The 25,688-nt window shown below is 36.3% G+C and overlaps 1 protein-coding gene across 4 annotated transcripts in view; it reads right to left on the bottom strand.

Moving 5' to 3' along the window:
• Positions 1 to 25,336, bottom strand: part of Ktn1 (kinectin 1) — a 103,949-nt gene extending 78,613 nt beyond the window's left edge. For 2 of the 4 annotated variants that reach the window (XR_004518364.1, XM_033766905.1), the window contains exon 1: positions 25,316 to 25,336. The gene's annotated coding sequence lies outside the window, so the exon portion shown is untranslated. The remainder of the gene's footprint in view (positions 1 to 25,315) is intronic. The other 2 variants (XM_033766907.1, XM_033766906.1) reach the window with 1 other exon arrangement.
• Between the last annotated feature and the right edge of the window lie 352 nt (positions 25,337 to 25,688).

The raw sequence follows: 25,688 nt of genomic DNA, 5'->3' as shown, positions 1-25,688 counted from the left end.
ATATATATACACACACATACACTTTTTCCTATTACACATCTTTTGCTTGTTTTTTGTTCTTTGTTTTCTGAAACAGGGTCTCACTCTAATTCAGGCTGCCCCTGACCTCATGACATCACCCAGGCTGGTCTCAAACTTATGGTAATCCTCCTGCCTCAGCCTATCAAATGCTGGGATTACAGGTGCTGAGTGACCATGCTTCACAAAACCTGTTTATATTAATATAAATATTTGAAACACAAAACTTTAATGACAACTTAATCTAGAGGCAATTATTAGAATTTCAATCAAGCTGCTTTAAACAATAAGGATACAGCTATACACAAGACAGAACACACTGATTCTAATGGTAAAACAACGATATTTCAGTGTGGATTATCTATACATCATACATCTATTTAAAATAAGACTATAATACAGCAAAACATATAATAAAAAGCATCTTATCTATGTTGAACACAATAGCTACATATATGTACAGTCTAGGATCATACAGAAAAAAATGAGAATCCTTTTTTGAAGGGAATGAGAATACAAATATTTAATACATAATTGTTGAACTTCACATTAAAACAGAAATTTAAACAATACAATATTATATTTCTAAAAGTAAAAACAGAAATAAAGAATTGTTGCTTACATGTTATAAGAGAAAAATTAAAACAGTTTAAGAATTTTTTATTGCATTTTCTTACTGCTAGGTTATTTCAGTTACCCTTGCTTATGCCATGATTTCCTTGAATTTTTAAAACAAATCACACACACACAAAAAAAAAACGTGGTGATTTTATAAATTTTTGTCTATATTAGTTGGGATGACTTAAGAGAACTATAATAAATTTAACAAATTAAAATCCAAGACTGAAAGCACACAGAAAAACCAATCTAAACATACTAAGTCATTCTATGTCAAGTAGTGGACAAAAAACATAAAAAGGAGGCATATTTATCAAAATATATGCACATATGTATCGTATCAATTAAGGAAAAGGTACAATTTTTAACCCAAGAATGCATAATCTCTTAAAAGTTCGTATAAAACAATGATGTCTGGACAAGTGAATGAATCTTTAAAAAACAAAGAGGGTCCCAGATTAACCCACAAGAGTTTCATTCACTGTACAATATATTTTAAAAAATTACTATGAATAGCTGTAAAGCCGAGGCTGAAAGTTACTATTACAGGTTCTTTGCGAAACAGCGGTCATAAGTAAAAAAAAAAAAAAATCTGCAATCTGATCACACTGAATCTACATGTTTCGCATTCCAAATGTGCCACTATCGGTACCATGCTTCCTATCCTCAAAACTCACAATAAATCTTGAGCTGTTTTCTTTTTAAACTGATGCTGACATTTTTTAAGAAAAACAGTTCATTTGGGCGAAGTATTCCATAGTGATAAATAAGATAACCTATTACTCTCTATTATCCATCAGATTCGCATTGCAGGACAGAATTACATTATTTCATGAACTACTAAAATTAAAGATTAGGCATTATATAGCCGTCAATGCTATACTCCAGATATATCCTAAGCATAAAAGTAAATTATTTTAATAAGATTGGTGCATAACACTATAATGATGCACTAAAACAAAGTCAAGATTCTTGGCTTTTAGTCTCATACTGCCTTCACTTAGGGCACTACTAGAAATCTGTTATTACAAGTTTCTTGCACAGCTTTAGGGTCCAAACTATTTACCTGATCTTGGGAATGTCAAGCCCAAGAGGTACCCAGAGTGCTAGTGGCAGAAGCAAAAGTGCATCTTCTCTGGGGGAATGCTCCCTTCAAGCCAAGTGCCTCAAGATTTTCAAGTCTAGGTTCCCAGATATGAACCCACAACCCACAACGAGAACGTATGATAAACCACCATGAGCAGCAGGGAGCAGAAGTTAAAATCAGACCACTAAAGACATAAGATCCTGTGTTTTGTCTTTTTATTTGTTTTCCTGGTAGTAGGAACTGAGCCCACAGCTTTCACAATGAAGTACATTCCCAGCCCTTTCCTTATTTTTATTTTGAAGCAAGGTCTCTCTAAATCACTAAGTTGCCCAGGCTGAGGTTGTACCTGTGATCCTCTTGCTTTGGTTTCCCAGAGTTCTGGAATTACAACTGTTCACCATCACAGACAAGATTCTGGAGTAATTGTAACAGGTTACAAGATATAAGTTTTTTAAAAAAGATAAAAAAATAAAAGAGAACCAGAAAACAAGCAAAGAACAGAAACTGTCAGAAGTAGGCAGACTTGAATTAGTGACTAAATAAAAAAATGATCAAATTTAAAACCTAATAGGATAGAATAGACTTCATGACACCAACTAAAATTACTTCAACATTCAAATACATCTGAGTTCACATGAAGTTAAAGCAGACAGAAATACTTGGGTAGAACTAAAAAGACAAAGGTGTTGCCTAAAAATTGGCATCTGCACTTTTAGTGAGACCCTCCTAAACATCTGAATGTGAGTGAGGCATCTAAGACAACTATGTTTCTAATTTGGGAGATTCCATAAATGATGAAATCAATTGCTCTCCAAGATCAAGAGTACAGGAATAATGCCAGACGTGGTGATGACACCTGTAGTTTCAGCTACTTGAGAGACTAAAACGCAAGGTCACTTGAGCTCAGAAGTTCAAGGACAGCCTGGGCAACTTAATGAGACTCCCACCTCAAAAATAGGAGTTTGAGGGTTAGCTCAAAGGTACAGGGCATATGTAACATGTATGAGGTCCTGGGTTTGATCCCTGGCACCACAGAAAATAATAATAAATAAGAATGAATTCGTGTCTGGGAGTTTCAGATATGATTTTGAAGAATATAAAGCACAATCAGAGTAGCAGTTGGTAGGAAACAGCTATGGGTTCTAATTAAGCAATTCAAGGAGCTACTTTCTAAAGTTCAGTTTAAAGCACTTTACCTTCTCCCTACTCTCAAAACTCTAAAAATATTCTCCTTGTCCTTTTATATTTTCATCTGTCCTCCATAACTCAGCTCAAATCATGCCTATGCATGTCATTTCAACTACTGTTTTCCACAATAGCCTTTATGTCAGCACTGTTCTAGGTTTTGAAAAAGATAGCAGTAAAAAGAACACAAACTCTGAACTTATAGAATACTCTGCTAATGGGAAGATGAACTAATAATATACATATAGTATATGAAACAAAATATGTAGCAAGAATACTGACAAGCAGGAAAGAGAAACTGCACAGGCATAACAGTGGTTCAATCTAAGCAAAACGGTTAGGGAGGATTTTCAATGAAAAAAATAACATCTGAATAAAGATCTGAAATAAGTGAAAAGAGGGGTCACATCATTATCCCTAAGTGAAGGGGAGCCTATAAGAGAAGTGAAAGCACAAAGATCATGAGAGAGGAACACAGTGCATATTTGAAAAAAAAAAAAAGACAGTAAGGATAATGTGGTTCCTATAGAATGAGCATGGGGAAAAAGAGAACAATTTAAGGGAACTTTATAAAGAATATGGAGTTTGCTACAGGTTATTGGAAAGACTATGGCTAATAATCTCAGTAATATGAGAAACCAATAGAGAATTCTGAGTAGGGAGGGAGGAGAAAGTGAATGCAGGGAAAACTTTAGGCGACAACTGAAATAATCCAGAGCTAATGATGACATGAAGTTGTTGCAGTTTAGGTAATAAGAAGTGGTTGAGATCTATACATATTATGAAGGCAGAGGCAAGATGATTTGCTGACATATTGGAAGTGGGTTATATGAAAATAAGCAAAGCCAGAGACAATTCCAAATCTTTCAGGCCACAACAAAAACAATGGAATTGTCCTTTACAGAAAGAGCTGGGGATGAGTATCAGTGACAGTTTTAGATAGTTGGAGCTCTGCAACAAGATGAAGATACAAATTTGGAAGTACTCAGAACATAGATTATACTTAAAGCCATAAACTTGGATGAAGTTATCAAGGGAATGGGTATAAAGATAGATCAAATCCCAAGAGTGTCAAAACTCAACAGCAGGAAGATAAAGAACTTGCAAAGGAGAGCGAGGAAGAAAATTTGTAGAACACTGACCTGGATGCTATATGAATAAAGTGTATCAAACACAAGGGATAGATCAACTTTGCCAAATGATACTGGTAAGTAAAGTATAATGAAACTGAGGAGTGAATTTTGGACTTAGCAACATAGACATTGCCGGTGACTCTGACCAGTGCAGTAAAGTATTGGTGATGGAAAGCTGAATGAAATGAATTTAAGAATTAGAACTCCAGCATGAGAACACAAATCTTTAGATCAGATTTCCTGTGAAAAGATGCAGAGTGATGAGATGAAATCTAAAGGGGAATATGAGGTTGAGAGTTTCTTTTTTTAAAGAGAAATTACAGCATGACCACATGCTGACAAAAATAATGCAGCAGAAAGGTAAACACTAATGATATATGAGAGTCAGGGTCAATGTTTACAAAAAGCAAGAAGAAACAGAACTTGATGTACAAGTAGAGACTGGCTTATACAATTTATCTACAGAAATATAAGGAGAGTAGTAGCTGGGGGTTTTTTTGTTTGTTTTTTGTTTTTTGTGAGCTGGGGTCTCACTCTGTTGTCCCGGCTGATCTCAAACCTGAGATGAGGCTCACGTGGTCAGCCTCCCAAACAGAGGGGACTGTTGATGTGTGCCACTGAGAAACAAAGTCATCAGCTGCAAGAGTAAAAAAGTTGGTGTTGATGATCTTATAAAATACATTATTAATTATTTTATCACTGAAATCATTATAGAATTTTGATTCTCCATATAAATTTTAAAAGCTGAGTGAACAATGATGAGCAGTGTTCAAAAGCAGATTCAATAGGACTGGGGATTTCGCTCACTGGTGCCCCGGCCTGCCTCACAAGCTCAAGGTCCTGAGTTCTATCATCATACCAAAAAATAAAATTAAAAGGTAGATTCAATGACCTCAAATGAGTTTATGATCCAGGTGTGGAGTGAGTACACAGCATCTATTAAACAAAGCAAAATACATAGCCTTGGCAGTGATGTGGTCCTCCACCTAGAGCTAGTTTTCTTAAAATCTCAGAGCAGTTATACCCATGAACACAAATTGTATGAGACGCTAACAGCCTGTCTTATCCAGATAATGTTTGGTACATGAGTATAAAGTACTTGCAGAAAATCCAAGAGATTGATTGCTTTTATAAAATCCTACATGTTTAAATGTTTGCAAGTATGTTACATTTGCAATAAAAAACATTTTTAAATAAACCTGATCCTACAAATTAAAAAGAAAAAGACAATCCAGTGAGAAAACCAAGCAAAGTAGTAACTATTTTCTGAAATACCATCAAATACAAAAAAGTCATCTAAATTCCTATTCTTTGTCAGTCACTACCCCAAAAGTATAATGTCTCCAATAAAATTATTTCAAAGAGGAAAAAGATTTAAAATAACCAAAAGACAAAATAATCTAGTAAATCATACTCTGAAGTCCCTGACATGGAAACTCCCATTTACAGCATCTTTTCTCAAATTAACTTTACAGAGTACACTGAAATCACAGAGTTGCTGTGCACAGCTTCCTTTTAAACTATAACATAGTTATTTCTATGACTCATGTCTTAGTAATACACTCACCTCAGTGATATCCATTATGAAGAACTGCTACCATAATCTGCAGTAAAGAATGCAATTTAAGTTCTCTATTAGGTGTACCATTGCAATACTACAAACTTCTCTTTTTTAATTATTTTTTTTCTTTCAATATAAGAATAGAATCAAGACAGGAACTCTTCTCCATTGTTGGTGGGAGTACAGACTGGTGTAACCACTGTGGAAATCAATATGGAGAAGGCTCAAAGAACTAGGATTAGAGGTCGCATTTGACCCAGCCATCCCTCTGCTGGGTATCTTTCCGAAAGAATTAAAAGAATCATACCACAGTGCTATAAGTGCACCCACATTTATAGCGGCACAGTTTGTAATAGCTAAAGCTTGGAGAGAACCTAAATGCTCATCACCTGGAGACTGGATAAAGAAGATGTGGTTTTTCTATAAAATGAAGTACTACTTAGCCATACAGAATGAGAAACTGCAGACATTAATTTATAGCTAAATGGATGCACACTGAGGCTATACTCTTAAGTGAAATAAATAGGACACATGAGTAAATACCAGTTTCTCTGGTGTAAAAAACTAAAAGTGTAAAATAAAGTTCAAAAAAAATAGAACAGATAAATCAGTCTGTACAGCTTCTCTAGGAAAGTGAAAAGGATCTGCACAGTTGGCAGCTCCTGCAAGTCACACCCTTATGTGTTAGGCTTCTGCTTGCCCATCAAGCCCACATCAGACCATTTTCTCAGGAAAAGGGATGACAACTCATTTACAGATACTTCCCTAGGAAATAATACAGTCACAAGTTAATTCTGTAAATAAACCTAATTTTTGATGGCTCCGACAAACTGAAAGCTTAATTCCAAGGATATTACTATTTTTTGTTTGGAGGCAGAGGGGTGGGGATGGAACCCAGAGCCAGGGCGTCAAGCACCCTAACACACACCATTACCGATATGCTTATAAAACTCAGACTTTCAAATCCACATAAAATGTTTCCAAGAAAAAAAAGAGAAAAAGAATACAGGTCATCAAAATTGTTCAAATTACAGTAGAACACAAAATGTAAACCTTATGTAAAAAGCTCTACCATACACATAAGCTTTCTCCCCCTAAAAGCTACCATCTTGATCTGCTTGGACCTTCAGCCAAATCTTAGTTACAAATGGCCACCTAACCCAACTAGATACAGAGTCTGGCCCCAGATGAGTGATCATCAGCCCATAGTATTCAAAAGCCAGGGCTGGACAACTCCCATAACTTTCTGACTTCTTCAGAAAGAAGTTAGATAGTAAGTTTTAGTTTTGAGTCAAATATTATCTCCCTATAATTTCTCCTTTTGGTCCTCCCTCTACCCTTATTAAATATGTCCAATACTACCACAGTGTTGTTCTAATAATTGGTGCTAGTTTTCAATGAAATTTAACAGCAAACAGAAAACCTGCCATTCATAAAAATTTTTCATCCCTTATGAAGTTTGGCTAAGGTATTAATATTAAACACAACAAGCTTTAAAATAACTTTTGGTGAGGGTACCTGGGATCAAACTCAGGACCTTGCGAGAGGCAGGCGCAGCGCCATTGAGCTAAATTCTCAGCCCTGTAAAATAACTCTTAGGTACATCATGTTAGGGCACTCAACAACAAAAACTACTGAAACAGTCAAATGACTGCTTACCTTCAGAAAAAATGAATACTTAAAACATCATTTCACAGCTAAGAAATGTAAAAGAGCTGGATAACCACTACATCTGTAATCTTAGCACTAGGCAGGCTGAGGCAGGAGGATCATCAACAGTGAAGCCAGCCTGGGCTACACAGTGATCTCAAAACCAGCCTGAACAACACAGCAAGACCTTATCTCAAAAAAAAAAAAAAAAAAAAAAGGGGATGGAAGGAAAGAAAATACAAGGATGTCAAATACCATCCAAAATGATTCTAAAGCTAAACAAATGAAAAGGCTCTTCTTATAAAACAAGAATTTTTAAAACTTGCCTAAGAACAGCCACATAAATAAAATAGAAATAGACAAAGTACACATCAGAAGTTTAGCATATTATCAGAGCACCACTGCAAATCAGTAGGATACACACAAATGACAGCTATTCGGGAAAAGAATTAAGCTCCTACATCAAGTATATATAGACCGAGATTTAAAGCTTAAATCTAACAGAACTAAAGGAAAAGACAAAATCATACTTTTTTCATTTTAAAAATAATCTGTTTTGTAAGGCTTTTCTATGTCTTATATAAAACTCAGAACCTTAATAGAAAAAGACTGGTAAATCAAATGAAAAAACAAAGATTTTACAGCAAAAATAAGTAAATTCAAAAGACCTACAATGAAGTAAAAATACACTTAAGAAAATTACAAAAGCCTGGTTGCCTTGCAAGTACCACTGAAATTTGAAAAAGAATAAGAAAAACATTGAGATGAATGAGAAAAACTGTATTTTTAAGACTATATTTTCTAAAAATATGTGACCTCAGTAACATTAAAGACAGGCAGATTAAAACATGTACCCTGTCTTCATTTAAGGTATGGAGGTAAGAAGATGTGGTAAGGATTACCAGGGCAGCTAGGAAATTCTGGAGATGAAGTACAAGTACAGGGCCTTGAGGTGACAAGCGTCACACCGCTGTTTACTGGAGAACATCGGTACTGTACACTCTCTACGCATGCAGTTCATTGTGCTGTGCCAGTTATCTTCAATAAAGCCATCTAAAAATCGCATTTGTAAATACTACCTTTTTTCACTACAGTTAGCAAGTATTTAAAGGCACAGCCACAGTACAAAAACCAGTACTCTGATAATGTCAGTCTGAGAGCATAACTAATATAAGTCACAAGAGAAATTTGGAAAACTTCCAAGTATAAAAATAGTGCCTCCTTTTCAACAGAGAATATTATTTTCATAATAGTTTATGCTACAGATATAATCACAATTACAAAGATATACTTGAGCATGTTCACTATTAGCAATGCAACTTTATAAAATTAGAAAGAACCTTGTGCCCATTTATTAGGGAAATGACTAAAAAAGCTTGAAGGAGAGATTCACATGGGATATAAAACACACACAAAGAAAATTCTCTTTCAGACCTGGCTCCCTGGCAGCGCTGGCGGGGTGTCTGTGCAGCGACTTCCACGGTCCCGGCGCCCCCACTGCGGCAGCACCCACCCATGTCGCTCTCCCCAAGTAAAAGAAGGTTGTCCCGCCGCAAGGCCTGGGGCAACCTGTCCTACCCTGACCTCAACACTAAGGCCATCGAGAGCTTTGAGATATTTCTTGGTGGTGTTTTTAATCTTATACCACTGCAATTAGTACTTGTATACTCAAGGTTTTGGCCCTGTTGAGCAGGAAAGTGATGTATAGTTACAGACACATCGCCTTTTGTATTTAGAAGAACTAAATATGCTATGTATGTATTTTAAAGAAATCTCTTCTGCTTCTATTACCTTGTGAATTGTGTGCACTGTACAGCATCTTGTCTGGTAGATAACTGTATGTTGAATTGTTAGCTATTCCTGGGAGGCCTCATAATACTTGTATATCAGAAAGGGAGACCTACATCTGAAACAGCACTCATCTGTCAAACTGGCAGTCTTGGTCTGCCATTTGAGTTGTGCTTTAGCAAGTTTCCCTAAAATCTCTACACGCTTGTTTCAGTTCAGGCTGGGGTTGCTTCTGTAGCTCTGCCTCGAGGAATTAAGTCACTCCTTATTCTCTATCATTTTTTCTTCTGTCTTTCAAAATTTAACTTAAAGGAGGAAGTTCAGAATGGAAATAAAGTGATTTTTAGAATGTTTTTTGTTCCTCAGTATGGATGCCTATAAAGTGGACTAGAACATGTTAAAAAACGGGCAAATAATGTGAAAACCAACCAACCAGCTTTTAAGTTACAGATTTGAAGTGACTTTAAAAGCCTTAGGTTGAGAATTTGAGTATTTCTTCAACCTTTAGCAACTTATAGTATAATACAGTTGTTACATTTTAATACTTTGCAGTAACTTGTAACTGAAGATCAGGTTAATTGGCCTTGACTCCTATTCACTCCATCAGTATTTCAAAGTCATGTGAAACGCCCTGGCTCATCTGAAAACAGGAACAGGTAGGATTCTCTTGTCTTCTTGAGAAGGCTCTGCAATCAAATCACACTTGCTTCTTGTATGTTAACTGCATCTCTCTTGGTGTGGTAAGAATACAAGTGTTCCTGAAAGGCCAGCTGCTTGGTAAGCTTTTTACCGTGACTTTCAGTATTGCAAGCACTTGCAGAGAAATTGCGCCCTCTCACCATTTTCTTTGAGCATTCCAAAACATGGCTAAGTTTAGAAACCTGTTTTTCTGTAAGAAATATCTCCTGAATAATAGAAACTGTTGATGTCAAATAACTCATGTGCTCATTTCTGCCCCCATGTCCATTCTTGCACTTCCTCCCACATTTACCACTGATTCATTATTACAGGAGCTTCAGATCTCCTAGTCACACCACAGAGGCAACAACAGCTGAAATCAAAATCACCATTAAAATCTTACTCCTTCTAAAGTGACTTTGAAAGATCTCTCTCCCTTTTCAGCCTGTGTGAATTTTTCCCCACCCCCATTTTCCTTTGTGTTAAAATCCTAATATGAACCCTCAGTAGCTCTCTGGGGTACAGTGAAGTTGAGGGAAAGGCATCTATTTTGAAAACGAACATAACGTGGTCACCAGAAGTTCTTTTTCAGTAAGAATACTGACTCTCTGGAATATTTAGTATATTGTACATGACTGCTTTGTGAAATGTGCAAATGATATCACCTATGCAGCCTTGTTTATTTCCTCCACTTTGTACTGTTATTAAAAGCATATTGTATTACAGAGCTATGCAGATACTTTAAATATAAAGATGTACTGCTTCCGTAATATAGATGTATGGAATATATTTAGGTAATAGATGCACTACTTGGAAAGCTCTACTCTGAAAAAAATGACAAACTGACAAATTCTAGGTTATTTAGCAAATGTTAGATCCCAGTGAGCAGTAAATCAATGGAACGTTCCAAGAAGAGGATAAAGACACTTAAAATGGAAACAGTACCCAAAGGTACACAAGGTGGGCTTACTCAGCTGCTGGGTTTATATTACCAATCTTCCCTTACCTCCTCAAACTTGAAATTTTTACTTTGAGCTCTTAAGAATGCCAAACTTATAAGTGATTTTAAATGAGAAATTTCTCTTGTGGTTTTAGTTAGGAATAATTCAGTAAAATGTGCAATGTGTTTTATGCAACCAAAGCAACCTGGCATTATAACCTCTGAGGTGGGGACTAGCCTGGCACTGTGGCCAGGGATGGCCGTTTAAGTTCTGTCAGGATAGCCATGCTCTCCCGCATTCTGCCACCTGAGATTCCATGTTCCCATACAGATCCCATGTTCCAATACTCTCTGAGAAGTGCCTGATGATGCTGATGTACTAAAGATACAAGAACAATCTTTGCTATAACTGTATAAAGCCATAAATGTATATAAATTATTTTTTAAAAAAAAGAAAATTCTCTTTTACCAGAGTCATGCTCATTTACACATAGAAAACCCAGAGGGATATAATGAACTATAACTCTGGGATGACATCTGAGTACTCTTCCTGGTAATCTTTTTACCCTGTATCTTTCTTAATGTTTATATTTTCCCACCATGAACATATTTTACTTTTATAATATAGAGCAAAATTCAATATGTTTTCCCTCCTCCATGCTGGGATTAAACCCAGTCCTCGGGCACGCTAGGCTAATGTTCTACCACTAAGCCACCCCAAACAGTGTATTTTTAAATTATAAATTATCACTGAATGAAACCGCATTTAGTGGTGCATGCCTGCAATGCCGGTACTCAAAAGGCTGAAGCAGGAGGATCACTAAGAGTTCAAGGCCAGTTTAGGCTACATAGTGAGTTCAAGGTCCACCAGAGCTACAAACAAGATCCTGTCTCAAAAAGCCAAATAAATAGAACAGGTTGACTTTTAAAAACTAATTTGGGTTTTCCATATCTAGTATGATGAGCTAGCACATGAGCTGAAACTCTCTCAATTAAAAATAAAATGATTTGCTTTAAAATAGGTTAAGTTTGGGGCTGGGGGGTGTACCGCAGGGCCCAGGATGTAGCTCAGTGGCGCATTGCCTGCCTGGCAGGTGCAAGGTCCTGAGTTCAACTCCTGAGGGGTGAGTAGCTTTCTAAAAGTAAGAGCGATCCTATGGTGTGGGCCTGTCAAATAATAGCTGGCAGAGTTAAGGTTCCTATTTAAGTGTTTATTTGTGACAGGTTCTTGTTATGTAGTTCAAAGTGGTCTTGAACTCGCTCTTGTAGCCCAGGATGGCCTCAAATTCAAGGCAGTCCTCCTGCCTCGACCTCCCAGAGTTGGTATAACAGGCGTATGCCACCAAGCCCAGCTACCATTTAAATTTTAGACAGAAGGACCCTGTCCTGCAACTTCTCACAGAAGGAGAAATAATATCAGGTACCTAAAACTCAGACCTTTCAAAGGGTCCACAGTCAAGATCACTTGTAGTTGCAAACTACAAGGGGAAAAAATACTTTCATTAACATACAATAAGAAATTAAAAATTCCTAAAAAGAAAGCTTGTCTTGAACCTCTTCCCACTTGCAAAAAAATGAAGGGAAAGAGGAGAAAGGGAGGGGTAGGGAAGAGGGACATATAAAGAACTAAGACGTGTTACATACTCATTCATACCAACTCTCCACAGAGTGTAATTAATGTATGCTGCAAACATGAACCAACAAAAATAAACACTGAAAAATTAGAAAACATGTCAGTGTTTCCAAAAACCAAATAAAAAAGTTTTTATAACCACGGATTCTGAGATTTGCATCGATAGTCTGCCAGTCCAGACTGGCAATCCACAACCCCTTATTCATCTCTAGGAAAAATATTTTAAAACAGCTCAAAGCCATGAAAGCCCTGAGATGCTTAGGAAGGAACAAAAACATTTCCAGAAAGAAAGTTCTTCTATCCAATCTAGCCAGCACAATACATTATTTACAGAAAGTGAATGTGTCAAAATTGAACAAGCGAGCGCTAGTAGATACAAATACGATAGGGAATATATCCCAAAGAGCACTAGAACACAGAATATGAGAAACTATAACACAAAATTATGCCAGGTAGTGTGGTACTTTGTAAACCCGGCACTCTGAGGCTGAGGCAGAAGCAGAAGGGTCAAAAGATCAACCCTAGCCAGGGCAACTTACCAAGACCGTGTTGCAAAAACAAAACAAAACAAAAGGCTGGGATTTAGCTCAGTGCAAAAGTCCTGGGTTCAATGGGAGGGGGGTGTCAGCTATTAGAACTGTTACAAGAAAACAGGAAATAAGGGAAAAGAAAATATGTGAAAAAAGGAAAAAAAATGGAAACAAAGTCTTTGTAAATAGGGAAGGGTAAAGGGGGTAAAGGGAGAGCAGGGGTATAAGGAAAAAATAAGAACCAAGACGTATCATGTAAAGGCACAAGATCCCAAAGATAAATATAACTGTACTGTTTGCTTTACAATGTACCAATAAACGTAATGGGGGGGGATCAGGAAATAACTACACTCATTAAAAAACAGATTAGAAAGACTTGAAGAAACTCTAAACTGTATACAAACATACATATGCACAACTAAACTGCATACATACATATGTACAAATACACAGGTGCTCAAAAATTAAAAACTAAAAAAAAACAGTAATTCTGCAAAGTTTCAACAATTATCAAATAGGAAGACAGATCTGATAAAAACTAACAATGTATCACAAAAGGACAAGAAAAATATGAACAAAAAAACTAACAGACATAAAGGATACAATGAAAGGTCTAGCAAAATCAGTTGGGATTTCAAGGAGAGAAAAGAATAAAGAAAGATTGTATTTGATGAGGTAATCCCTGAGAATTTTCAAAAACTGTTGAAAAACATTAAATCTTCTAAATCAAGAGGCCAATAAAATCCGGACAGAATAAAAGAAACATACTTAAACAGTTCTGTGTTAACACTGTAAAATTCAAAAGACAGAAAACAAGTCTTAGAATTAATACAAGAAAGATTACCCATGAAGGAATAACATTAGAATCATTACTCAGCAATACAAGCCAAAAGATAATGGAGTACACTCTCTATAGAAACAATAACCAGGTGACACTGTGCCTGTCTCCCAAGCGCAAGGCCCTGAGTTCAATCCCAGGAACCAAACAACAACATAGAATTGTACATCCAGCTAAATGCTGGAATATCAGTTTTCAGAAGCAATAAATATAAGCCTGTAAGCTATGTGTAACTAACAAAACTGTTAATATTAGAAAGAGAAAAGCATGGAAAAAGAATTTAACATACAGATAAACAAGGCACACAGAACCCCAAATAACAAGTTAGAAAAGAACTTCTCTAAGAATACCATAGTTAAAATCCCCCAAGTCCAACACAAGAACATAATAAAGAAAAGCAAAAAAAGTCTTATGAAGGTAAACCAATTAGAATTATTATAGCAGATTTGTCAACACAAAAACGTAACAAGCAAAAAAGCTCTGACTGAAAGTTTCATGTCTTAAAACAACTTCCAACCCAACAAATTTATCTTGCATAACTATTTCGAGAGCACCTTAAGACATTCCTAACTACCAAATCAGAACTCCAAAAACTTCTAAAGGATATCCTAGAAAGAAACCAACAATGCCAAAAAGTCTAAATACAATGAATACACCAGGTATGGTGAGCAGTTAAGCATAAGGGGGAAAATCAGTAACAGGAAAATAATGCAATGACTGGAATAATTCAGTAACTTTCAGTAACTATTCTCAATAAGAATGGTCTCAACTCTCCAATCAAAAGATACAAATTGACAAGATTGGATCAAAAAACAAAAATGTATGGTGTATACAAGAAACACATTTACTCCAAAAAGAAATTCAGACTAAAAATGAAGGATGGAAAACAATATTCCATGAAACAGTAGGACTTCAAGACAAAACTAATCAGAAGAGGCAAAGAACAGTGGCTCTGCCGCCTGCCTCCCAAGTGGAAGGTTCTGAGTCCGAGAGGAGGAGAAAGAGGAGAGACAAAGAAGGTTACTACATATTGGTTAAGAGAAGAATTCAACAAGAGATATCATTATGAATATATATGCACCAGATACCCATGCACCCAACTTCATAAAACAAACACTACTGGACATAAAAAGATCAGATAACCATCAATACAATTACAAAGAGGGACCTTAATATCGCACTGTCACAAAACACTGTCAACTAGACACCCCAAAAAAAAAATCATGAAGAAATATCAGAGTTGACCACATCTTTAAACAAACGGACCTAACAGCTATCTACAGTGTTCCACTCAACAACAGATTGTACATTCTCTTCAGCACCACATAGAGCTTTCTCCAAAAATGACCATATACTAAGCCCCAAAAGCATGTTAAAAAAAACAACAAATCTGAAATTATTCCATGCATATTATCAGATCATAGCGCAATGAAACCAGAAATCAATGGCAAAACCAGAAATCACAGATATTATGCAAACACATGCAGATTAAACAATAGAATTATGAATAATCAATGAGTCGCAGAAAAAATCAGGGAAGAAATTAAACAGTTCCTAGAATCTATAGTATACAATGAAAGCAGTCATACGAGGTAAGTTTATAATGGTGAATGCCAACATGAGAAAAACAGAGCAAGCCCAAATAAATAACTTAATCACACACTTCAAGGACCTAGAACAAACAAGAATAATCCAAATTTAAAGCTAGTACAGGGAAGGAAATTACAAAGGTTGAAGCAGAAGTTAGTGAAATTGAGACTAAAAACACAATGCAATAAATCAAAAGGCTGGTTCTTCAAAAGAACAAACAAAATAGACAAATCCTTAGCCAATCATCTTATCAGAAAAGACCCATATCAATGCAATTAGAAATAAAAATGGCAATAATCACAATAGATTCACACAAATCCACAAGATAAACTACCTTAAAACTTATATGCTAATATAAACTACAGAATCCAGAAAAAATTGAAATTCCTAGATACATATTAGCTCAGTGGCACTGCACACCTGCCTCACAAGCACAAGGTTCTGAGTTCAATCCCCAGTGGGGTGGGGCACCGATGGGGGGGACCCTGAACTAAAAATACGTAAAATCTCTAAAAAATCCAATAACATGCAATGAAACTGAGGAAGTTAAAAAAAAAAAAATTAACAACTAAGAAAATCCCAGGACCAATGAATTCACTGCTGAAATTTACTCTTTAATAAAAGTGAAAGGGCAAGAGTACTCCCAAACTCACTCCTGAATGCTAGCACTACCCTGATTCCAAAAACCAGACAGTCTCATGGAAGAAAAAAAAACTGCAGGTCAATCTCTTCCATGAACAGACACAATGCTCACAATGCTTAGTTTCTTGCAATTTTTAGAATCTCAGGCAGGCAGGGCAGGGATGTGGGTGATACAGAACTGGTATCTGGTCCAGGAAGACTATCCAGTTTGAATTTTGTTGATGACATCCCCATGATGGTCAATAAATTATCTTTCCTATTTCAATTGGTGGTTAATTTTAAAGGCTTCTGAGGTTTGAATGTGTAGTCAGTGTAGCATATATTTCCATCAGAAGTACCTAATCTCTTTGTGACATTCACTACTGGTGATCTTTGTCTAGATGTTAGTAACTAACAGACACAAAACAGTGACATTAATGTCCTCTTTTATTTACTATTCGCCAAAATAATGAGTTGCTTCTTGTATTTTAAAATCCAAAACATAAGACAAATTTTAATGAGAAAAATATTAATAAAAACATAAATTCACTTCAAATGGTATTAATTTCATGAAGTAATCTGAAAGATTGTATAATTTGAACATGTTGAAACAGAAGAGAGCTTTTTAAAGTAGCAAAAAGGTTATAAGACAAAACTGAGAAAATTCAAACAGGTGGATATGAAAAATTCAAAGCTCTAAGAAATAAAACGTATGCATACTGCTAGATACTCAATGCTGGAGACAGGATAAACTTTTGACAGAGTAGGAGAAAGGGCTGGTAAATTGTGTTTAGTCTTGAATTCATCTAATATGAGGCACAGAAAGTAAAAGAAAAAAATAAGAGCCATTAGGAGATACAGAAGATAAACTAAAACTTCAATATTAAATCTACCAAGAAAGAAAATAAAAATAAGAGACATAACAATATCTAAAGAGCTGAGAAGTGCCAGACACAGAGGCCCAGTACTTGGGAGGCTGAAGCAGGAGGATCCTTACAAGTAGGCCAGCCTGAACTACACAGCAAGATCTGTCTCAAAACAAACAAACAAACAAAAAGAGCTGAGAACTCTGCAAAACTGAAGCACCAATTCCTCTGGCTAAAGGTATACACTATCAGCTAGATACACATAAAGTGTATCTTAAATTGTATCTTGGGGTTGGAATGGAGACTTTAAAGCTTACTGAACAACTAACTCTACGCCTACTTTTGAACACATTCCTATATAGTTATTTTCTTAAGTCTAAACGCAGTGTGAATATAATCCTCAAGACAATCCTATATTGTAGTGAACTATCAGAGTCATTTCAAAACATTGGTAAATGAGCACATTTTAGTGCTCCCCCCAAAAAATCCCTGAAATGTTAAGCAACATAGAGCTTAGAGAAAAGAAAATAATATCATTGAGAGAATAAATTTAAAAATCAATTTCAGGGAAAGAACTGTTGAAACAATAGAAAACCTTTGAAAGGTAACATGGAAGAATATCTAAATAATCTTCAGATAAGGAAAGATTTCTTAAACAGCTTATAACATATGAAAGAAAATTAAAACCTTATATTAATAAAGACTCTACAAGAGAAGACACAAAGTAGAAGACATTTGTGATAACTACCAAAGAATTAGTATTCAGAACATATAATGAACTCCTACCAGCCAAAAGAAAAGCAACATAACAGAAAAAGTCATTTGTAAGAGCAAGAAACAAAATGTCCAGCAAACATCTGAAAAGATAGTTTCTTAGTAATAAGAAATGCAAAACCTCCAAGGTATCTCTATACACAATAGACTCCCTGATTTTAGTTTTTGCCAATATCAAGTTTAGGCAAGAATGTGGAGCCATCATAACAAATATTCACTGAAGAGGAAAATAAACTGGTATATTTACAGAGGAAAATGTGACACTAACTACTAGTAAGGCTAAAAAAGTATTACTGCCTAAAATCCAACAATTCCACTCTTAATGAGCTATAAGCCCTACAACAATTTATCCAAATAAATCTCAAAGCCTCAACTGATTTCAAAAATCAACATAGAGGGTCTTGACTAGCATTTTTGTTTTTATCACAAAATTGAATGGTTTTGAGTCATAAAGTAAAATATACTTCTTATTGAAATTGGTTAACAACATCTGAAAAACCACTCTCCTAAAGACATTTGTGTGCACCAAGAGACCAAGCAGCACTGTTTGAAAAAGGGAGAGAGAAAGACAAACAGAAAAGCAAAAGAAAGGAACTATCTACTCCTGGTAAAAGAAAAGAATAAAGGAATGAAAAGATAATGCTCTTGAACTGTGAATTAGATACAGAGATGTTCACTGTGTCTTTATTATTTTACATCAATTTTTATTTTTTGGTTTTTTTTGTTTGTTTGTTTGTTTTTTTTGTTTGTTTTTTTTTTTTGGTACCGGGGATCGAACTCAGGTCCTTGTGCTTGCAAGGCAGGTGGCAGAACCACTCAGCTAAATCCCCGGCCCCATCAATTTTTATAAATGTATACTTTATATGTAATTTTAAAAGAAAAAAGCTGAGGATGTTACACAGGTATTCATTATATAGGTACTCATTTTATGTTTAATCTTTAAATTGTACAAACATATTCTGTACTATTTCTTCTAAAATTATTTTCAACAAGTAGGAATAGTTAAATGTAAATTAAAAATAAATAGGGCACAAACCATTGCTTAATACATACAGTTACAGTAACTGTGCTGAGTAACTGTAGAAAGTTGTACTTTGAAACATTTTCCCCAAGAAACATTGCAAATACTCTAAGAAATCTATCTTTTTAATTTCTCAGAAAATACCTAGGGTTTTTTGGACAGTACAAAGTTGTTTTAGGAAAACAGATGGACATCGTAGCTGAAAAAAAAAAAACAAAACTAAAGCTTCCCTTTACATAAAATGTTATTTTAAATGCTGTTGGGACTTTTTGCCTAAATGAAGATTATATAACACTGAAGGACCTAAACCATAAGTACCTATTTATGCAAAAGTAAACAATGATAGAAGGCAAAAGTTTGGCTTTATTTTACTGTTATAGTTATGAATTGTTTCTTTTATCCCCCTAACTCCAGATAAAATAAATGCATGGGCTGTAGTTCCAAGGTTAACCTTAAATGCTATTTTATTGAAACTGTGCCAAAAATTCCAAGTTTCAATACATGTCCTTCAAGTTAAAACTAATGCAATACTGGTGACCAAAATATAAAAAGCAAAAGAACTAAACTACCTTTACAAACGATCCAATGTAAACTTAAAATTATTGTAAACATCTAGGTCAAACTGATCCCCATTTGTCAGCAATGGGGACCAACCACAAAGATAATACTGCGCAGTCCCTGAAACTGTACCTAGAAAGAAGAGCACTAAATGATGAACCTAAAAACCTTACTTCATAAAAAATCACAGCGCTCGGCCAACTTCAGACATTCATGGTATGAAAATGCTATTACAGAACATATTTCAAATGAGCATGGCTTCCCAATAATCTAGGTAAATATAATTCAGCAGCACATAAATGAATCCAACTGTTTGCATATTAAATTTTTAAGGAAACAAATATTCTACAACATAGCATGCACAACACTGGGGAGCTTTAAGTGAATAGCCTGTCCAAATTTATTTCAAAGATAACTGGATCTAAGTGTATGCAATCACTAATCTATTTATGTACAGATTCCATTCAAACACTTCATTTCTGACCTACAAGATTAACTGATAGAAGTACTGAGGATTTTTGCTGAGATCCATGTTTTAAATTGTTTTCCATTCCACTACCCCAAGAGTAAACCTGAAATCTTTTAGGAGTTTCACACCTTCCAAATGTTACGCGATTTCCCATGCTAATGGAAAATGATGGCACAAACAGCAAGTAAAGCAGAGGCTCTCTGTGTTTCAATCACTCTCAAACAGCAGGCCATCCCTCCATTCCAACTGAACCTCAAGGAAGCACAAGAAATATGGTTCACAGAGGTTAAAAAAAAAAATAGTTCCCACCTCGTAGCATCTATGTTCTCATGCGTAAGACAGACATCGAGCACATAAGTAAATACACAGTATGTCATGTAAAAACTGATAGTACAATGAGTCACAGTAAGGCTGGAACAAACAGTAAAGAGGACGTGCGTTCTAGCTCGTGTAATCAGGACTGGTTGGCCTTTCTGAGACAACTGCTGAACAACGTCTACAATATCCCCAGTAACTCACAATGCACACATATAAGAACTGCTGTGTGAACACTCCACACTGACTCTGAACAAAATTCTGGGCAATTAAAAGGACCACAGGCTACCCACTGGCTTCCACGTAACAAAACTTTTCATATTACTCGGTTTTAAGTAACTTTCAGTATTGTCTTCACTTGGAAAACTTCTAATTTTCAAATTTAAAATTTTAAAAATTAATCTTCTAAGTCTAGGTAGAAAAACCTTTGTAATCTTAATTTAGCGGTCTAACACCTAACATTAGACAACTGCATGTGAACTGTGCTTCCCACTCCCAGGCTCCCACCAAAGCATTCTTAGAAAACAGCTCAATGGTAAGAATAGGCCCTTGTACCATGTGTCTCAGTTAAATTTCAGGCTCATCCTCTCATCTGCTCCATCTTCAGATACATTATTTAACCAAACACCCAAGCTTCCACCAAGCAGGACCTACCTACTTTGCAAGATTGTCAAGAAGATTGATATTACACATAAATATTCACAAGAACCTAACAGCAAATAAGTCTTTAACTTTAGCTATCACTTATACAGCAACTACTGTACTAATAAAATACAGCAATTCCTTAGTAAGATCATACAATAAGTGTAAGTGATACTGATTGACAAAACCAAATTCAAACCCGGACTCTTCCATCTCCCAAGTATTCCTCTTCTAACACACAGTAATTAGAGAACTGACATAAAAATCCTTGCATAAAGCCTTGGCCTTGATAAGGCCTAAGACCTGTAGGTCTCCTATCTACTGACTTCCAGCTTATTACACCAGACCAAGCCATTTCCTTGGCAATTCAAATGATTCATGTAGAAGAACAAGTCATAATTGTCCCACATTTTCCAGAGTGTATAATACCATGACATCTCTTGATAGGACAATGTGTTTACTAAAATGTATACCAGATCTGATAGCTGAACATACATTTACTCTGACTCAAAATAAAGAAACACAAGTGACATTCTCTTTAATGGAGAGTTGCTAAGGCATATTCAAAGGAGAAGCTGTCTTGACTTCTCACATGAGTAACTGACATTCACCCCTTCTGTAAAAATACACAGGGTGAGGGGCCAGTAGCACCGAGCCTGCCTCACGAGCACAAGGTCCTGAGTTTGATCCCTGGTAATCGAGAAAAATAAATAAAATAAGCTAAATGCGTATGGCTGTCGGTGTAGCTGCATACCTGCTTGTTTCTGAAAATCCATTACATGTGAGAACAAAGTCAAAAGGTGCTTTTAAATGAAATCTAAAATTCTGGAAAAATTCTAGTATTTTGTACGTAGTTTCCCAGTATCCACATATTCATTCCACTTTAAAGACACTAGTAATAGAAGCCATATATTAGTGGTGGTGAACTTATGGTACACATTAGTCTGTTTTTCAGACAAAAGATGTGTTAATGCAGTTTGTTTTTTTTTTCCTAAAATAAAACCTCAGTTCTCAGGTTTAACTGCAGTGTTGCCACTTTGGGATAAGTAAGTGGGTTCTGGGTTGCCATTTGGCACTCAGTCTCTAAAAGGTTCACCATCATTATCCTAGATGATATTTTCACAGTATGAATTATGGAAGGAAAATCAAAAGGCCACTACCCTAAGACATGGGTCCAAGTCAGGTACGGGGGCGCGTATCTGCATCCCAGACATGGGAGGCTGACGCAGGACTATTCCAAGTTCAAGGGGAGCCTGGACTACAATGAGATCCCGTCTCAAACAAAGAAAAAAATAAATAAAGGGGAACATTACAGATAGATAAAAACAGCACTATATTTTTTGAGTTTTGTTTTTTGTTTCTTGTTTTTTGGAGACAAAGTCTTGCTACTATATTATATAGTTCAGGCTGACGTTGAACTACCGTAGCACAGGCTGGCCTCAAACTCATGGCAATCCTCCTGGCCTCAGCCTCCCAAGTGCTGAGATTACAGGTGTGCATTAACACTAAAAGTTTTAAGATAAACATTTGAAGTACATTTGAAAATTCTGAGTTCTTGCTTTAATCAGCTTTTTGGGATTTGGGATGTGTACAGGAGGGAAAGGTACTAGGGAATGACTCCAACATCTTCACACTGAGCTATAGTCCCAGCTTTTTTTTTTTTTTTTTTTTTAGAAGAGTCTTAGCAGCCTGGCTCAAACTTGTGATCCTCCTGCCTCAGCCTCCCAGAGTTTTAGGACTACAGCCAAGTATCAGCACAACCAGCTTTCAACCAGCTTTCTGAATTAACCAACCAATGGTCTTAACCAAGTGGGCAAGTAAAGTCACTAGCAGAGTCTAGTATCACTCTCGCTAGTAAGGGATTTTACAAAGGCTCTCTTCTACTTTCTTCTGTTCTCTGCCAGTGCTTAGACAAGGAAGCAGACTGAAAAGTCTATGTCTCCAAATATGCTGTATCCAGCAAAGGAAGGAACTACAGGATTAGGATTTAACTCACTCACTCAACAAATCCTTACTGAGCATCTGCTACATGTCAGACGATAAGGAAAACTCCAAATTGGATCCATCAATAAACAGATAAAAGGTCCTGCTTCATACAGGTTGTCTACAGTGTGAGTCTGGGGCTGGGGGAAGAGACAGTAAACACAATCAATGAGGAAATTATATGGTATGACAGGTGATGAGTCCTACAGAGAAAACAGCAGGGTAGAGGTATGCAAGTAGGGAAGTACAGTTTTAAATTAAACCGTAAAGTGACATTTAAAGAGCAAAGACTCAAAGGAGTCAAGAAAGCCATGCAAATTACTCAAGAGAAAAGCATTCCACAGAGAGGCAACAGCAGTGTGAAGACCCTGAGACAGTCAAAGTAGGCTGGAGGGGAATAAGCAGGGGAAGAGAAGCAGCTTGTTTGCGAAGTAAGAGGAGACTGGGACAGTGGAATACACACACACTGCAAGGACTTACAGGTCATGAGGACTCCAGTTCTTACTCTGCACATGCAAAGTCACTGCAGAGTTCTGAGAAGTGGTATGATCTGGCTGCTGTGCTGAAAAGACTTTAGGGAGCTAGCAAAGAACCAGGAAGACCAGTTAGGTGGCTAACTGCAGAAATATCTACTGGGCAAGAGATAAGAGTGGCTGGGACCAGGCTGGAAAGCAATGAAGATAAGAAGTGATTGGATTCTGAATATATTATCAAGGTATGAAAATGCACAGAATACCAGGTGTAAGTCAGAGATAACACTAACACTTTTCTTTTGACCTGAATGTTGCATGCAGCTACCATCAGATTAGAGAAGTTAAACTGCACATGAAGTAGGCCAAGAAGGAATATGGAAGTTTAGTTTGAGTTGACCTCTGTACACCCAAATGGACAGACCTAACGGGATGTCTGGAATACAGAAGGGAACTGGGCTAGAGACAGAAATATGGGAACCATCAGCACACAGGTATTCAAATCCATATGACTAAATGAGATGAGGTCAACAAAGAAGCATAAAAAGAAAAATGTACCAATGACTGAACATACAACTTTAAGAGAAGAAGAGGACCTCTAAAGATAGAATGAACAAAACCAGACATGGTGATGTATACCTATTATTAATCATAGCTCCCAGGAGGCTGGGGCAGGAAGATCCCACCTTCAAGGCCAGCCTGGACCACTTAGCAAGACTCAACCCCAAAGAACAAAATAACAAAACAAAAGAAAGAAAGAATGTGCAATAAGTGAGAGATTCCAAAAAGAAGTGTGTCCTGGAAAAAGAGGAACGTAAACAATTTACTTGTTACATTTAAAGAGTACAAACTTTTCTGCAGAAGCTAGATTTAAATTATGGTTCAAAATTTAGTCTGTAGTAAACACATCACACAGTACCACAGCATAGTTTCATAAGGGGGGGTAGCATTTCTTATACATTTCCTAGAAATATATTTCCTATTAAAATTTCTACTAAAACTTGGTACCTTTTTTGATATTGCTATGTAGCCCAGGCTGGCCTCAAACTCAGGGCAATCCCCTGCTTGGGCCTCCTGAGTGTTGGGGTTATAGGGATGCACCACCAGGGTTGGCTAATTAGTATGAAAATTATATCTTGCCCACTTTTTCTACAAAAAAGCAACTGAAATCTAAACAGCTGACACCTATTTCAAGACCAAAAATACATTTAAACACTAATTCAACCACCTGACACACACCTAAAAACTGTCAATACTACTTTTTCTAGACCTCAGATACACAGATTAAGTAAATCAAATGCCCTAGATCATGGCACTTAATGATTTTCCTTTTACTGTTCGACTTCGTTTACCAAAAAAAAAAAAAAAAGCGTACATTCATTTAAAACACTATTTGTATTCCCAGCAATTTATACATTAATTACATTTTTAGATCAGAACATCCTAAATCGTGTTCACAAAAACTGGAAAAACAATGGAATACAACTCTATTTGCTCATAAGCAATCAGTATCACCTCTAGCCTCTGGGTATACTTTGAATTAAGTAACTTCAGGAAATAAGCGGTAGAACAAGAAGTTCGTAAGAACTCTCAAATATCCTTGTAAAGCACAGTTTTTCTGCATTTCCTATGACATTTAGGTCAAATTCCTAAGAAAATTAATTTCCCTAGAACTATTAAGTTCATTAAAGACAATATTTTAAAAAAGAATAATATTTTAGACTAAAGGCATCTTTTGCTATGAAAAAATATAGTAAGCATTCAATTAAAACCACATCTTCTAGGGATGAGTGTGTAGGCGCTGGGTTACCACAAACCGTTACAATCTTAACACAAGTCGTTCAGAAGGGAAGCCTCAGAAAAAGCCTGACTTTCTTAGGCACTTTAGAAAAGCCTCATTCATTAATATTCACCACATAATTCCTAAAATGCTGTCCCTACCAAAAGCAGATTAAGCCTTTAACTTGCAAATGGCTTAGAGTTTTTTTTAAAGAAAAACACATCAAGAAGAGACCACTGTTAATAAAGACAAATATCTTAATGCAACCAAAATTATAAACTAATGGTTTTTCACAATGGTGACTAAATTAACAAGAAAGGATTAAATACTGCATATCGTTTAAAAAAATTAGTGTTTAAACCATTTAAGAAAAATTTTCAGCCAGGCATGATGGCCTACGACTGTAATCACAACACATGGGAGGCTGAGACAGGAGGATCAAGTTCAAGTCCAACCTGGGCTTAAAAAAAAAAAAAAAAAAAAAAGAAAGATTTTTTTTCAATAAGTCTTGTTATATTTTCAGCCTGCGTCTCAGTAAATTAAGAACACCTTATTCTCTAAACGCACCAGATAATTGCGATTATGTCTGCTGAGACCTACAAAATTAGAAGAGACGTTTCTAACACTGGGGTGGGAGGAGAATGATCTTTTTCTTCAAACCTACACACAGCGCAACTATTTCGTGCTAGATCCTTTAAAAAAAAGAGAGAGAGAAGAAAAAAATGTGAAAAGATCAAGAGTTCTCCAGTGCCGTTCTCGGGAAGCTCGTCTCAAGTCTCGCTTTTAGTCAAACGGGCGCCGCTGCCGTCACTGCCTGGCGGAGAGGCGGGCAGCACGAGAACAGCTGAATTCCGCAGAGGAGCAAACCTCAGGTTCACGCCCCCGGGCCGGTATCCAGCCCGCAGCTGGCGGGGTTCTCCTCGGCCCGCGTCGCCGCAGC

The sequence above is a fragment of the Fukomys damarensis genome, unplaced genomic scaffold (genome assembly GCF_012274545.1).
Source record: "Fukomys damarensis isolate Sample0158 unplaced genomic scaffold, DMR_v1.0_HiC HiC_scaffold_21, whole genome shotgun sequence".
Lineage (NCBI taxonomy): Eukaryota > Metazoa > Chordata > Mammalia > Rodentia > Bathyergidae > Fukomys > Fukomys damarensis.
Note: the sequence above shows the minus strand (reverse complement) of the source record. Positions and strands in the feature narration are given on the sequence as shown.